General features: G+C 39.5%; 1 long non-coding RNA gene across 1 annotated transcript; it reads right to left on the bottom strand.

Moving 5' to 3' along the window:
- Positions 1-8,934: 8,934 nt before the first annotated feature.
- On the bottom strand, positions 8,935-14,358 carry LOC117501710. Its single transcript, XR_004558070.1, has 3 exons — positions 14,348-14,358; positions 11,172-11,177; positions 8,935-9,084 (listed from the first exon to the last, which is right to left on the bottom strand). It is a non-coding gene; the product is annotated as an uncharacterized LOC117501710 (long non-coding RNA).
- Between the last annotated feature and the right edge of the window lie 1,076 nt (positions 14,359-15,434).

Below are 15,434 nucleotides of genomic sequence, written 5' to 3'. Positions count from 1 at the left end.
CTTATTTGGAAATAAAAGTGTGTGTTCCGTATTGACCTGAAACAGGACGCAGTTTGTCCCGTATTTCTGTGAGAATCAAAAAGTCTGTAAACTGTCAATGGAATTGACTGGCGCTTTATATGGAAACTTACGGTAAATATGATCCCAGCCTCTTTCCTGCTCTTCACCAATGAGCTGACAGACACGAGTTGACGATACAGAATCACTCTTATCTCATTGGTTGAGGGACATCTGCTCGCAAGAAGATCCCGGACGAGAATCATGAGCCGACGACGGTCGTCGAACGACCATAGCAGCATGGCTGATACCGACACAGACACCGACACTGGCACTGCAGATACGCCTACGAACAGCAATGTCTGTAACGTCGTTACTCCTCCTCGAAAAAGCAAAACAAAAAAGAAAGCAAAAATACATGGGCAAATGGGAAAAGGAAAATGGCTGGATGGAAAAGGTGCGCGACAACAGCTATAAGTATTGTAAGTATTGTTTACTTTTTCAGACTTTCACTGTTACATTGTTTTGGATGATGTTTTTTTTTTTTTTGTTAATTTATACACTTTTAAGTTAAGCAATAACACGACAGAGAAAGATTTATTTTTAAAGAAATTGTTTTTTATACTTTGAAACAGGCCAGGATGCTCAAATTTGAAATTGTGAGTGAAAATTTATTTTGCACTAAAAATAAATTGCTAAATAATAATTTGTTTTCCGCATGTTCATATCATAACAAATGCATGTGTGCATCTACTTAAATTCAGGGTCAAGTCAATAGTCAAATGGTTAAAAATCGTTTCTCACACACGCTGGGAAGGGTGAAGGCAAAGGTCAGTTGGCCAATCCATGGAAATAGAGACTGGAATGGACGTCACGTGACTAGCGGCGTGCCCCACGGCGGCCATTACTGAGGGTGGAGAGAGACCACGATCCTGTTAAACAGAAGCGATATGAGGAGAAAAAAGGCAGCCAGTGCTCCACCATCAACTGCACAAATCACAAAAACAAATTCTCCAATACTAAAATGAACTGTACAAGAGCTTTAATGTAATTATGTAAAACAAATGTCTATTTTAAAGTCGTTAGGCCGCAATTTAATGTCAGTATACTGAGACTATAACTCAACGCCATAAGTTCTTTTCATTAAGCTGCGTTCACATGCGGAAACAAAAATGTTTAAATATATTTATGTCTATATATATACTTGCAGCTGTTGTTTGATATGTACATGGTGGTCAAAGGAGTCATTTCAATTTTAACAGTGTGGTTGGAGGGGATGGAGGAGGTACTTTTTACCCTGACTGAGGGTCAAAAGTCATAAATTCTGAATGGCTTTATATCTACTTGTAATAAAATGTTAGTAAAAATCATATATATGTTGTCATTAAAAGACTAGCAGTAATATTACAGTGGAAAAAACAGCAAGGTAAATTGAGCACAATGGCAAGGCATACTTCAGATTAATATTTTAATACATAAGGATTTTTTTTATCCAGACATGTATGGGTGCGTTAGACCTTTTAATTAGCATGAATACAACTTACAAGCGTCATTTATAAAAATCCATCGAGAATTATGATGACAGGAAAAAACAAATCACAGTAAATGAACAGAATGGAATATTTTCCACAAATTTCCACACTTTACATAAAACATTTTTTCTATCTAGACATGTATGGGTTCATTAGAAAGAGCAATTAAAGGGCTTTAAAACAAGCCTACTTTTATTAAAATCTGTTAACAAATAGCGACAATAAAGCGAGAAAAGCAGCACAGTTTGTCGTAATTTCCCCAAATTTCTGCATTTTACATAAAAGTTGTTTTTTTTTTTCACCCACACATGCATAGGTGCATTGGAAAGAGCTTTCAAAGGGCTTTGAAACAAGCCTACATTTATTAAAATCCATTAAGAAATAGTGACGCTAATGCAAAAAAAAGCAGTCAGTTTATTATTGATGAGCTGCACATTTCCACCCTTAGTAATGGCGCCTTCCTGTCCTGAGTGACGCTAATAGATAGAGGTGCGCATGTCCATTCCAGTCTATATTTCCATGGGCCGGTCAGCCCTGCCAGTAAGGTGTCCCTTATTTATTTTTCAGAGCGTTGGCAACCCTATCTTGCCTGCAAAAATGCCTTGACACGTTTGAGCTCCAAGTCATAAACAAACCGCAACACGTCTACTTTCCCACCGCACCGTCACTTTTTCTTTGTATTTTCACTTTGATTGCGTGTAATTTGCCCAAAATCTCAGCGAAAGTGTTGTGTTTTTGTCCCCAGAAGTAGAGAAATTATGTTATATGGGTCATATTTTACCCCTTTAGCGCCTGCCCTCAAACGAGACTAAGCTGCCCAATTCTTGCCTTTGGATTCGCCACAGTGACATGTGCTCATGCCATCCCATTCAACATGGAGATCCACCTCGGATCTGCTGTGGCGACCCCAAGTGAAAACAAAGGAGCAGCCAAAGGGACTTATTATAGTAGGAATGATAATAATGTGTGTGTATGCGTGTAAACCATATAATCAAAAAACATCTGGATGGCTTTTCACCAAACTTGGTTTTAAATATTTACTTGGGCAGATAACTTGAGATAACTAATTTTTGGAGAGGATCAGACAAAGGGCAAGGTCAACAAAAACATGGTACAAAAATATACACAAATATCTAATCAGCCAATCACATAGCAGCAACTCAGTGCATTTAGACATCTAGACGTGATGAAGACAAATTGCTGAAGTTCAACCCGAGAAGAAAGAAGATTTAAGTGACTTTGAACGTGGCATGGTTGTTGGTGCCAGACGAGCTGATATGACTATTTCAGAAACTGGTTGAATGGGTGACTATGTGATGCTGTCATGTCAATATAGACCAACATCTATGAGGGACGTTTTCAACACCTTGTTGATTCTATGCCATGAAGAATTAAGATGGTTCTGGAGACCAAAAGGGGTCCAACTTGGCACTAGTAAGGTGTACCTAATAAAGTGGCCAGTGACTGTATATGTTCTGCTATATCTCAGCAACCAATAGGGCTATTGATCAGCACAATATTTGCAAATGATAATATGCCAGTGTGCATCAGGCCTCTCATGCTTTCACTGTTTTTGTATTACAGACAAAGAACCACTTAAAATTTTACTTATTTTTTTAATGAAGATACTATTGGACATTTATGTCTGTCAAGATTTGCAAGAATAAATTGTAATCTGTACCAATGTGTTTTTACATTTTCTGTGGAACAAAAAAAAAAAAAAATGTATTTCTATCTCAAGCACCCAATCACATTATTACCTCTGCCAAGGAGGTTATGTTTTCAGTCGCGTCCGTTTGTTTGTTGGTTGGTTGGCTGGTTGGTTTGTTAGCAGGATTACTCAAAAAATTCTCAATGGATTTCAATGAAATTTTTATCAGGGGTGTATCTTGGCCTAATTTAGAAGTCATTAAATTTTGGTAATGATCCGGAACACGGTCCGGATCCAGTAATTTAATGATTCTTTATCATTGCAGGATAGGGCCAATTTCAACATTTTTGCATCTAACTTCATGAAGACGGGTCACAAAGGCTGAACAAAAATTAAGTTACGACACAACAATAATTTAGTATTTGTTTCTCCTCATTGAATAAACTTATCAGAAACTTAAAAAACGTGTGTAGTTCATGCAGTTTCTCTTTATAAATACATTTGCTGAAGATCTAAGGGTTTAACCTGTCGTATATGATGGCTGAGACCAAGCTTTACTAAATTCTAAATAATTTTTTTAATTATATGTGTTATGTTGGGACGCAGGTTAGAGGAGCGAACCAGTGTTTGACAAGGACCCAACGCTAAAGAAACAGAGAGCGGTTCCAAAGAACATAACAGATTTATTTCAAGTGCAATATAAACAAAAAGTGAATTAACAGCCTGGCGGGGTGGAGGACAACGCGCTCTTCCTAGCACCCAAGGGATTGGAGCCCGACAGTTCTGGACCCAGAAATTCCCGCCGGCACCCCCCAGGTGGTTAATGAATCGGACAGCGCCTGTTAAGGATGAGAGGCGAGATAAGTCAACACTGTTCACACAAATACTGTTTAGGGTTCACACCATCAGCAAACACATTCAGGTTCTAATTCAGACTCAAATTACAGAAACAGCTCTCACAGCCCGTGGAAGACCATCAATCCGCACGCCACGGCTGTGAAGAGCGAATTTACACAATTATCAGAGTAGCTCAAATATAGCTGCGTACAAAACGCCAAATTACTATTGTTAATTACTCAAAGTCATTCACAGCTTTAGTTACCTCTGAAGTGTGCTGATGGAGCATGTCCCTCACCCATCTCCTTAACAGGCACGGTGCGTCAAACCTGGAGCGATCCTCAGCGTCACAATGTTAGACAAACGATCGTCACACAGCAGCAACAAGGTTGAGTCCCCAGCACCTTACACAGAGCAGTCATGGCTTAAATGTAGTACATCATTAGGATATCTACTTCAGCTGGAAGTCCTTTGGAACTGCACGTGAACTGCTGATCAGGATATCCACTTCAGCTGGTAGTCCTTTAACTCTGCACGTGAACTGCTCATCAGGTGCATCCACTTCAGCTGGTAGTCCTTTAGCTCTACACATGAACTGCTCATCAGGTGCATGGGGTTGGCATAATGACAGTGGAGGGTGAGAGATGCTTCATCCATCATCACAGCCTCAGACACGCCCCCCACAAACCACCCGAAGTATACACAAACACACAAACAGTATCTTGGCCAGCCAAACCCCCCCCCCCCCCCCCCCCCCCAACACACAACAATATGAGATAGAAACTTACTTTTTTTTTTGTTGCTGAAAAGTTAACTCCGCTGACTTTCGAGCCACAGTCCACCATCTTTGTACTCCTCATAGAAGCGGTGTGATGATGTGAGCGATGTTGTGAAAGTGTAGGAACACGGACCCACAACAGGGGGCGCAATGAACGGACAATGGAGGAAGATAAATAACAAGGTTTACTATTGTGAACAAGCACAATAAGTACAACAATCACAATTTGGGGTCGAATTTTGCTGGTGTCGTGTGGGCAGGCTCGAAGGTAGGAGACGCCCGTCTCAGTCGAACCGGAACCACCCCGATCTCCTCTGCCACCGAACTCTGGAAATACTGGAACCGCCAAGTCCCGAATTCCCAGGGTGGCCACTGCCTCCGCTCGTCGGATCCGGTACTGCTGGCAGGAGAGAGCAACAACACACAGGTGTGATGCGACAGCACCCAGTAACGAAGAGGGGAGAAGCCGCCTCCACCTCTTGTCAATGCACAACAGGAAGGTGAGTACTTATCCAAGCAATATAGCTTTTAGCAGTCAACAATCCTGAAAAGGTTTAACAAATGATTAGCTGGTTAATCAGAAGAAGAATGCAGAGATACTACCTCAGTCTTAGGCGATATCTCGGCACTGAGGTGGAGACGCCGTCCTCCTGATATACCTTGGTGCCGAGTAGAAACAGCTGTGTCCAATAATGGGTGACAGCTGTCACCCTGGCTGCTCATCTCAGGTGGCGACGCCCTCTGGTGCCTGGAGCCCGCACTCCAGGCAGGGCGCCCTCTGGTGGTGGTGGGCCAGCAGTACCTCCTCTTCAGCGGCCCACCACCACCAGCAATGTGAGTGATCAATCGGAATTGATTCACCATCACATGGTTTTCCAAAATCCAATCGTAGGGCAGATTCACCTCATGTGACACACCAAAGATTGTTTTTAGGAATGATGTGTTACTAGTTTATTATAGTTTGCTGTGTGTTTTGAATAGATGTGTGTGGAAAATTATTTCCGCTTTACTTTTTCCTTTCTTATTTCTGATTGTAAACTTTTATTACACTCATAAAACACAACTATAGCATATATATTTTGAAAATTCAGGTTGTCCTGAAAAGAAGAAACATAAAACTTGATTGTGGGATGCAGGGAGAGCTGTTAACAGCAATAATAAAACATTTATGCCAGGCGAGTGAACTGTCCAAAAAATGCCCTCGGACCCCAGAGGGTTAACCACTGGGAAAAAGGAAGCTTTACCATTTTGATACATGATGAATATTTATTTATCAACATTATACACGTTACATAGAAAGACGAGTGAAACAGAAGCAGTTTGATGCAGCAGAGAAACATCAGGCTGGAGATTGACACAAAAACATCTGCAGACAGTTAATTTCATTACAGTTTCAATCCATAACCGACAAACATACTGAAACATCACTTCAGTTTTTCACCCCCTCAGTTACTGTTTGATGTTGGGAAAAAAATAAATCACAGATGAGAGCAGAAAAGTAAACTGATCGTTACTCTGGAATAATTTTCCGCCAGTTTTAACTCAATGTCACACTTCACCTTTGGCCCTGGGGTGAGTGACGTGTAGCCGCGGTGACGTGAAATAATCACAATGTGATGAATCACCACAGACGGTGTTGATCATGACGTGAACAACTGATGCTCGCATACAGAAGCTTTTACAAACACACATTAAAAACCAGCATGTGAGGCACAAAGACCAGACCGATAGAAACTGACACACCTCATTACACTTAGTAACGACATTATTACACAGTCATAACCACACAAAGGTCACACATCTAAAGCGTGGAATGAATGGAGGAGCAAAACATTTTTTTTTAATTTGATTTTGAATTGTAATGTGCACTGTGGCATCAAATTCCTGAAAAGATACATTTAGTGGATCCGCAGTGGGAACCATCATTTTATCTGTAAGATCATTAGCATGAAGTACATTAAGGTTTTGCAAGAAAAAGTCCTCATCACAAAGTGGTGTCAGCGCCCAAATTTACCTTGTTGGCTGCACTGCACTAATCTGGATGGAAATGTGTGTGTGTTGTGTGTGTGTGTGTGTTGTGGTGTGTGTGTGTGTGTGTGGTGTGTGTGGGTGTGTGTGGTGTGTGTGTGTGTGTGTGTGTGTGTGTGTGTGTGTGTGTGTGTGTGTGTGTGTGTGTGTGTGTCTGTGCAGTGCTTTGGTTTATGGCGTGTAGGTAGTCACAAATAAAACAGCACGTCAAATATTACTTGCATGATCTGTGAATTGGTGGAGTTTGAAACCCGTTTGCATATGATGTAAATTTGTATGTCAAAGTTCACCGATGTAAAAGTCATCAAATATTATATTTGATGACCTAATCTGAGTGAATATCTTTGCCTCAGCGGGTGAATGTGCACAAAGAATTAAAATTTGCTCTTAAATTTCATAGCCAAAAATATTAACATTGGTCCCATACTGCTTATTCACTTTAACCTCTAGGGGTCAGTAATATGAGATACAAAAACCTGTTTGTTGTACGGGGTGTTTCAGAAAAAGTGATATTTCATAATTGAATAACTTGACCAATTTTCATTCAAATGATCTCAAATTTTAACAGCAAGTGTAGAAACAACTCAAATTCCATAATTAATGTTTTTTTTTTCTTTTCAGGTATAGAAATGCCATTCACTGGGAAAAGAAAAGGCATTTTGTTTGCAAGAATATTTTTGAACACAGTCAAACAAGAGTACATTTGTGAGAGAATTCTCTAAAAATGCACCAAATGCAATGCAGACATGGACATGACACAAAAAGGAAAGAAGAAGGCTGCCTGTGCAGGGTACAAGGATCTGGACAACCACCACTATCGCAAAAGATGGTCGAGTGGGTTCGGTAAACATTTTGGCGAAGTCCATAAGAAGATTTTGGAAACACAGATTCCTCCAACGAGAGTTTGGCGTTTCGATCGAGTTCATGTGTCCTGTGTCAGAGGTGTACCATACTGAAAAGCAGTGGTGGGCACAGTTTCGCTACTCTGCTAATTAGCTAAGCTAACATTTTTGTTATCGGATTAGCTTTTCAGCTAACTTTGCAAACCCTCAGCGGACCAATTAACTTCAAATAAATTTAGTTCCACTTACTTATAGTCCACTAACAATTTAACGGTCAAAATGTTTACAAACCCTAAAATCATATATGTTAGTTCCTGGTTGTGAACGCAGAGAGCTAGCTAACACTTCTGGTTCACCGTCAAGCACACAAGCGCTGCTGTTGTTGCACATAGAGCCAAAAGAAGTTACAATGTGGACAAAAATGGTATGTAAGCAACTCAAAAAGTCAGTATTTTTTATTTATTTATTTTTTGTGCATTTGTTTTGTGTTCGTGAAACGCAGTATGGGTGAGCTGTAGCTCCGTTAACTGTTTATAAATATATAATACAGGCTTTGCAGCGCTGCACTGTGAGGCGTGGCGCAAAGCTTGCTTTATGGTAGTCGGAGGCAGAAACCGGAAATTGCACAAAAAAATTCAACCACTGTGGAGAAAAGGCCACAAACCGGTGGACAACACTGTCCGTAAAAGCCACAAACTGACCGTAGACGAACATAGACATTATAAAGAGGAGTAGACGCCACATTGTTGTTGAGGCGCAAGAAATGGCTGCTGCCATCTTGGAGCAGTCATCATAGTGATTCTATCACAAGGCACAGTGAAGGTTTGATTTTTATCATCTTATTTTCTTTTTAATCTTCTAACATAATAGCTGAAGGTTTAGCCATGCTTCGCTCGTCATGTCCGTGACATATACATATTATAGAGATAAACTGTGACTTCTTATACTGTTTACTGCTTTTGCTAAAGGTGATGACAGTATTTGGGGTTTCATTTTTTTATTTATTTAGTTTTCGTGTGTTAATTTTGTGTTTGTGATCACCTTTGAATTTACCCAGCAGCCCCTGCGGTACTTAAACTCAAAAATGGTTTATCAGTAGCTGGCAGTGTACCGCGTCAATAAAAAAGGTTAGTGGTAACATCTGCTAATTTTTTAGTGGTTTAGCATTATAAAGTTAACTTTTCAGTTAGAGGTTTTATGGTTATCGAAGCTAACTTTTCGGATAGCTGTGCCCACACTGTTGAAAACTTGTGAAATCATTCACGAAATCCACATTCCTTTGAATTTCTCATTCAGATTTTGAAGAATAAATCTTATTGCGCTCAACATTAAGCTTGTTTAGTTTCATTTGCCTAGACTATGTAGTTACTCAGATATTTACATCTCAAATGATATAAACTTTTTTGTAAACACCCTGTACTTTACTTGTTGCTGAAGATTTTGATTATAAATGACCCTAATATTTTCCATTTTGTCCTCTGGGATTCACAAAATAGCTCAAATAATAATGAAAATATTCTAAAAACCACATTAATACCTTGTGCATATGTAGATCAATGGAAAGTTTTCCTGAAAATTTTATGCTGCCTTTGTGATTGAGAGCTTTAGCTCAAATAGGGGCAAAAACATATAAGAGGTACAATACATTTTCATCCCATTGCAGCCGATCTAAGCAAGTCTGAGTTTGATGAGGCCACAGAGTGATAGCAATGTGTACAATGTGAAAAATATTAACATTGTGACAGATAAAAAGAGCTAAAATCTTTATGAAGCAATCAAAAGTAAGTCTTTGAGCTACATAAAAATGAGTGAAGAAATGAAAATAATCGCAGACTTTCAGGTTGCCACAACTTCATCTGCTCTATACAATTTCAGGATGCAACCCCAAAATAAATTAAAACCAGCACTTGTACGATCATGCAGTCATATAGCACTTTTTTAAAAAAATACATTTACAAATAATAATATTTATTATCTTTATAGTGAGCTGGCTTCATATGTGTGCAACAAATAACATTGCTGGCTGTAGTCCGAGTATTTGGTTCTAATCTTTGTGATACATTGAATTAATATAGATACGTTTCCCATCAAATGTGTTTGTTGAACTCTGGAGCTGACCTGCTTCAGTTGTATGATGCTTAAAACTGCTCTACACCAAGGATTTGTTGGTTTAAAATCGTTTCAAGCTATTTCAAATTACATATTTTATTTTTCACTTTAAATTGGTCTAACACAGCATCAAATATGCATTTAAATGGTTTTAAAGTGTTGATAAACTGGTTTAAAGTGCCCTTAAAATGCATTCAGTGACTTTAAACCTGGCTGAAGAGGGAGATGATGCAGTTAAAACCACTTAAAACTACTGAACAAAAAAAAAAACTTTTACCAACTTTAAAATTTACTGTAATTTGTTTTTTTTTCAGAAGTATTTATAATATAGTTGAAAACATTAAAATTATACTTGAGAGAAACTAATACATTTAAGATAACAAATTGCAGTAATTTTGTTTTTAACGTTGGTCCAGTTTCACTTTTTTCAAAGTGGAAAACGAGTTTAAAGTGGATTTAAGATTTCTACATTTAAGAAAATGGTTATCTGCATATTAGATGTTATTTAGTTAAAACAAGTTAATAAAAATGTTGTTTCCTCACTCACGTTAGATCTTAAAGGTCAAGAATAGCAACAGACACAAATCTTCCATCTTGACACTGTGACATCACAGTAAGCGAAGGGAAAGTTTAATTCATACTAAATCCTCATTTTGTATAGGTCAGTGTTTGTACTATGGTCTTTGTAGAGATGTGGCCGTAGACAGCAGACAACTTTTGCAGGATGCACCAAGCATAGAAACCACCACAGAAGAAGCTCATCTTGTATCGCCCTTTACAGATAAAAGGAAATAGGTCCCCGCTACTGATACAATAAAATCACAAAGAAGACCCTGCACATTATCATATCAATCACTGCGGGTCTACTCATCCATCCCCCGTCACCACATATCAGCAGGCAAATTAAATGAACCCCAGAATGTTTCTTCTATGACCACCAAATCCTCCACCGTCTTCCTAGGATATATAATCTCTCTTAAGTGTACTTGGTTCCTCTCTATTGAAGTAAAAGTACAACCCCAAATCAGAAAGAGTTGGCAAGATATCAAAATTATAAAAAAAATAAATAAAAATAAATCATGGCTGCAGAATAAGAGGGTACGGGTACTGGACTGGCCTGCCTGCCCTCCTGACCTGTCTCCAATGGTGAATGTGTGAATATTGAAATGAAACACTTAACGTGTTTGCAGGAAGAACAGGATGAAATGTCACCTGAAATGTTTCAGCACTTTGTATCCTCAATGCCAAAATGTTAAGTGTTGTGAAATGGAATGGCAACATTACAAAGTGGGAAATGCTTCAGCATCTCAAATTTTTGGGGGGGTAATGTGTTGCGGCCTGAATGCAGGAATGGATTAATATTCCGCTGTTGGACTATTTCTTTTTCTTGTGTGGACTATTTTCTCTTTTCTTTCTTGTATATTTTGTTAATTGCTTGGATCTATGCGTGCCGAAATAAATTAAATAAAATTCAAAACATTCAAAAATAACCCTTAGATTTGGTCCAAAATGTGCTTGACCTAAACTGAGCCAAGTAGAGAGAACACACTACATACTACTATAATATATCTTCTGCTTCAAATACTGTTAGAAATGATTACACATCCTCACTTGGAACAAATTAATTCAATGTTCATTTTGTTCCACTTTTTTTTCTTTTGTTTGCATTCAAGTCATTCCATGTTCTGAAAATATCCACATTAAAAACCAAATATGCTCCACAGTAGTAATAAATGGAATAGAAGTACGCCTTGGTTTCATGCTGCCTGCAATGAAAAAAGTCAAGTAATATAAGGATTGCCTTCTTCGTTTTTAAATATGCATTTTCCTTTTCATTCCACTTTTTCTGATTGGCGTTGTACGACACGGAAGTCCTCTATAGGCTGCTGAGGCCTATCGACTGGGTTATTATCCCTGGATACTGGACTATGAAGCAAATCAGAGTCTCTGACTTCCCTTGGATGAGGCGCCAGTCCATACCAGCTAAGACTGGTACCCATTTAACACTGGGTGGACTTATGACAGTGCAGATGTAACATTTTGTCCAAGAACAGAAAGATACCCTGAACTCATGACCTGGAATAAAACCTCAATCTATATACTAGACATCTGAGACCACAGAGTCACCTGGTCTGTGGGCCTAGCAGCGCACATTGGAAGTCGACCAAAAAAAAAAAAAAAAAATCAAGAGAGCAGCAGTTCTACTCTGGGTTCCTTCCACATGCTAGAACTTCTAAAGGGGGATTTCACACATCTTGACAAGGAAAGTCATTTTGGCCAATATGACCTCAGTCTTTCATTCACTACCCAAAGAACATGACTTTAGGTGAGGGGTAAACCAAAAGTTGTACCCTCAAACTTTTCACTGCGACATTCCAAGGCAGCCAACCAAAAACCAAAAAGAGTGGTGGCCAAGTGGGTAGTACGAGTCTGTCAATAGAGTAACGGTCCTTTTATTTCTTCAAAAACTATATGGATTTCATTCATAATGTTTTACATCAGACATGCTTGAACCCTCGTGCGCCATGCGTGAGTTTTCCACGCCTGTCGGTGACGTCATTCGCCTGTGAGCACTCCTTGTGGGAGGAGTCGTCCACCCTCGTCGGAATTCCTTTGTCTGAGGAAGTTTGCTGGAGAGACTGGCCGCTTTGTTTGATCAAAAATGTTTTCTAAACCTGTGAGACACATCGAAGTGGACACGGTTCGAAAAATTAAGCTGGTTTTCGGTGAAAATTTTAAACGGCTAATAGAGATTTTGAGGTGATACTGTCGCTTTAAGGACTTCCCACGGAGCGAGACGTCGTGCAGCACTCTCAGGCGCCGTCGTCAGCCTGTTTCAGCTGAAAACCTCCACATTTCAGGCATCTTATTGATCCAGGACGTCGTGAGAGAACAGAGAAGTTTCAGAAGAAGTCGTTTCAGCATTTTATCCGGATATTCCACTGTTAAAGGAGATTTTTTAATGAAAGACGTGCGGACGGGTCCGCGCTTCGGGACGCAGGCCCGGCGCGGTGCGGCGGCACAGGAAAAACACCTCCGTGTTGTAACCATTTGTAAAATCCAGGTGGCTTTTGATGGCTTTCAGTGGGTGAGTATCATGAGAAATTGTTTAACAGCTGGACATGTTCCAACTTGTCCTTAAGGCTTCCAACAAAGGTGTTTTTCCTGTGGCGGAGCGTCGCGGCGGCTGCAAGCCGACGTGCGAATCCGCCCGCACATCTTTCATTAAAAAAATCTCCTTTAACAGTGGAATATCCGGATAAAATGCTGAAACCGACTTCTTCTGAAACTTCTCTGTTCTCTCACGACGTCCTGGATCAATAGAGCCTGAAATGTGGAGGTTTTCAGCTTGAAACAGGCTGACGACGGCGCCTGGGAGCGCTACGCGACGTCCCGCTCTGTGGGAAGTCCTTAAAGCGACAGTATCACCTCAAAATCTCTCATCAGCCGTTAAAATTTTCACCGAAAACCAGCTTAATTTTTCGAACCGTGTCCACTTCGATGTGTCTCACAGGTTTAGAAAAAATTTTGATCAAACAAAGCGCCAGTCTCTCAGCAACTTCTCAGACAAAGGAATTCCGACGAGGGGCTGGACGACTCCTCCCACAAGGAGTGCTCACAGGCGAATGGCGTCACCGACAGGCGTGGAAAAACTCACGCATGCGCACGAGGGTTCAAGCATGTCTGACGTAAAAACATATGAATGAAATCCATATAGTTTTTGAAAAAAATAAAAAGGACCTATACTTTATTGACAGGCCTCGTATGCTTGGTTTCAGTGTGGAAGGTTCCTGGTTCAAACCTCACCCCTGCCACATTTCTCCATGTAAGGTGGAGTTGTGTCAGGAAGGGCATCTGGTGTAAAACTTGTGCCAAATCAACATGTAGACCAACTTTGGATCTGCTGTGGTGACCCCAAGTGGAAAAACAAGGGAGCAGCCGAAGGGTCTTACTTTTTATTGTAAGGCAGAAAACCCCTGATGTTCTCCTAACCCACTTCTTGATCTGACGTTTCAGTTTGCCCTGAACAAGAACATAAGAAGTGATCATGCTTTCATTCACTCTTTGCACTTTCATTCACTGGTGCAAGATATTGTTTTGTAGAAGATGTTCTCAAATCAGGAGGTAGTTACTCCCATTTCTTCCACAAAATTTTGGTTATAAATCCACTGAGCACCGAGGACACATTCTGAAGAAGACATTGCTTTTGCCTCATCAATCCAGCATCATCACACTGAACAAACCTGACTATGTTAAATGTCTCAAAACAATACGGACATTTCAAAGCAGCTTAGCGTCACGATATACAGTGCAGCAGATAAGAGAATATTTAGAGCGGAATCCTGCAAATGGTGATACAAACATCAAATTTGGTACAAATACTCCTTAGACATTCCTCTTTTGAAAAAACTGATTGGCCACTTGAATTTTCGGTAGACAGTCAGGTAGGAGTCAATTGAAGTATTGCACAGAGGTCAAAATTAAAAGATGCTCCATTCATATTGAAAAGTACACCACATTATTTGCCTGATCATAACTATTCCAAAAAGGTATAGTTTGGACTATGTAGGACTGACTGTTTTGGAGTTATGGGATAAAAACAGCAAGAATGGTGGCAAAGGTCAGTTTCAGTTTGTACAGGGGTCAAAAGTTAAAGTTGCTACAATTTTAGTAAAAAGTGATGCAAATTATTGGTTGAGTTTGTGGGGTTTTAAAAAGGAATAGTTTGGACCATGTATCATGCTTAGTTATCACGTTACGGGGTAACATGTCACATGTCATATAGTCCATGAGCCAGTCATGAATTTTGACCTAATCAGTACCACTTAAGGGGAAAAAAAACGACACTTAGAATCCAGCCTCAGTGTATCATGGCCTACACAAAAATGTATGATAGCCATCCTAGGGTGGTAGCTGTAGCCAGGTAGGGGTCAATGAAGAATTACACAGAGGTCAAACTTTAAAAATGCTCCAATCATTTTAAAAACTATATCACATTATTTGTCTGATCATAACAATTCCAAAAAGGTATAGTTTGGACTGTCTATGATGGAATGTTCTGGAGTTACGGGGTCAAAACAGCAAAAATGGTGACAAAGGTCAATTTCAGTTTGTACAGGGGTCAAAAGTTAAAGTTGCTCTAATTTCAGCAAAAAAAAAAAATCCAAATTTTTGGTTGAATTAAAAGGATAAATAAATGGAATAGTTTTGACTGTGTTGAATGCTTTGTCTCCAAAGTAAAGGTCAAACAAGGTCAACATCCATTGAATTCTATGACATCTGACATATGTTACCCTATAACATGATAACTAAGCATGACAGATGGTACAAACTATTCCTTTTTAGAACTCTATTAACCCAAACAATAATTTGCATAACTTTTTACTGGAATTGGAGCGACTTTAATATTTGACCCCTGTACAAACTGAAATTGACCTTTGTCACCATTTTTGCTGTTTTGACCCCATAACTCCAGAACATTCCGTCATAGATAGCCCAAACTATACCTTTTTGCAATCGTTATGATCAGACAAGTAATGTGATATAGTTTTCAACATAATTGGAGCATTTTTAAAGTTTGACCTCTGTGTAATTCTTCATTGACCCCTACCTGGCTACAGCTACCACCTTGGAATGGTTATCATACATTTTTGTGTAGA

The sequence above is a fragment of the Thalassophryne amazonica genome, chromosome 20 (genome assembly GCF_902500255.1).
Source record: "Thalassophryne amazonica chromosome 20, fThaAma1.1, whole genome shotgun sequence".
In the NCBI taxonomy this organism is placed as follows: Eukaryota; Metazoa; Chordata; class Actinopteri; order Batrachoidiformes; family Batrachoididae; genus Thalassophryne; species Thalassophryne amazonica.
The sequence above is the reverse complement of the archived record's forward strand: the minus strand, read 5'-3'. Positions and strand labels throughout refer to the sequence as shown.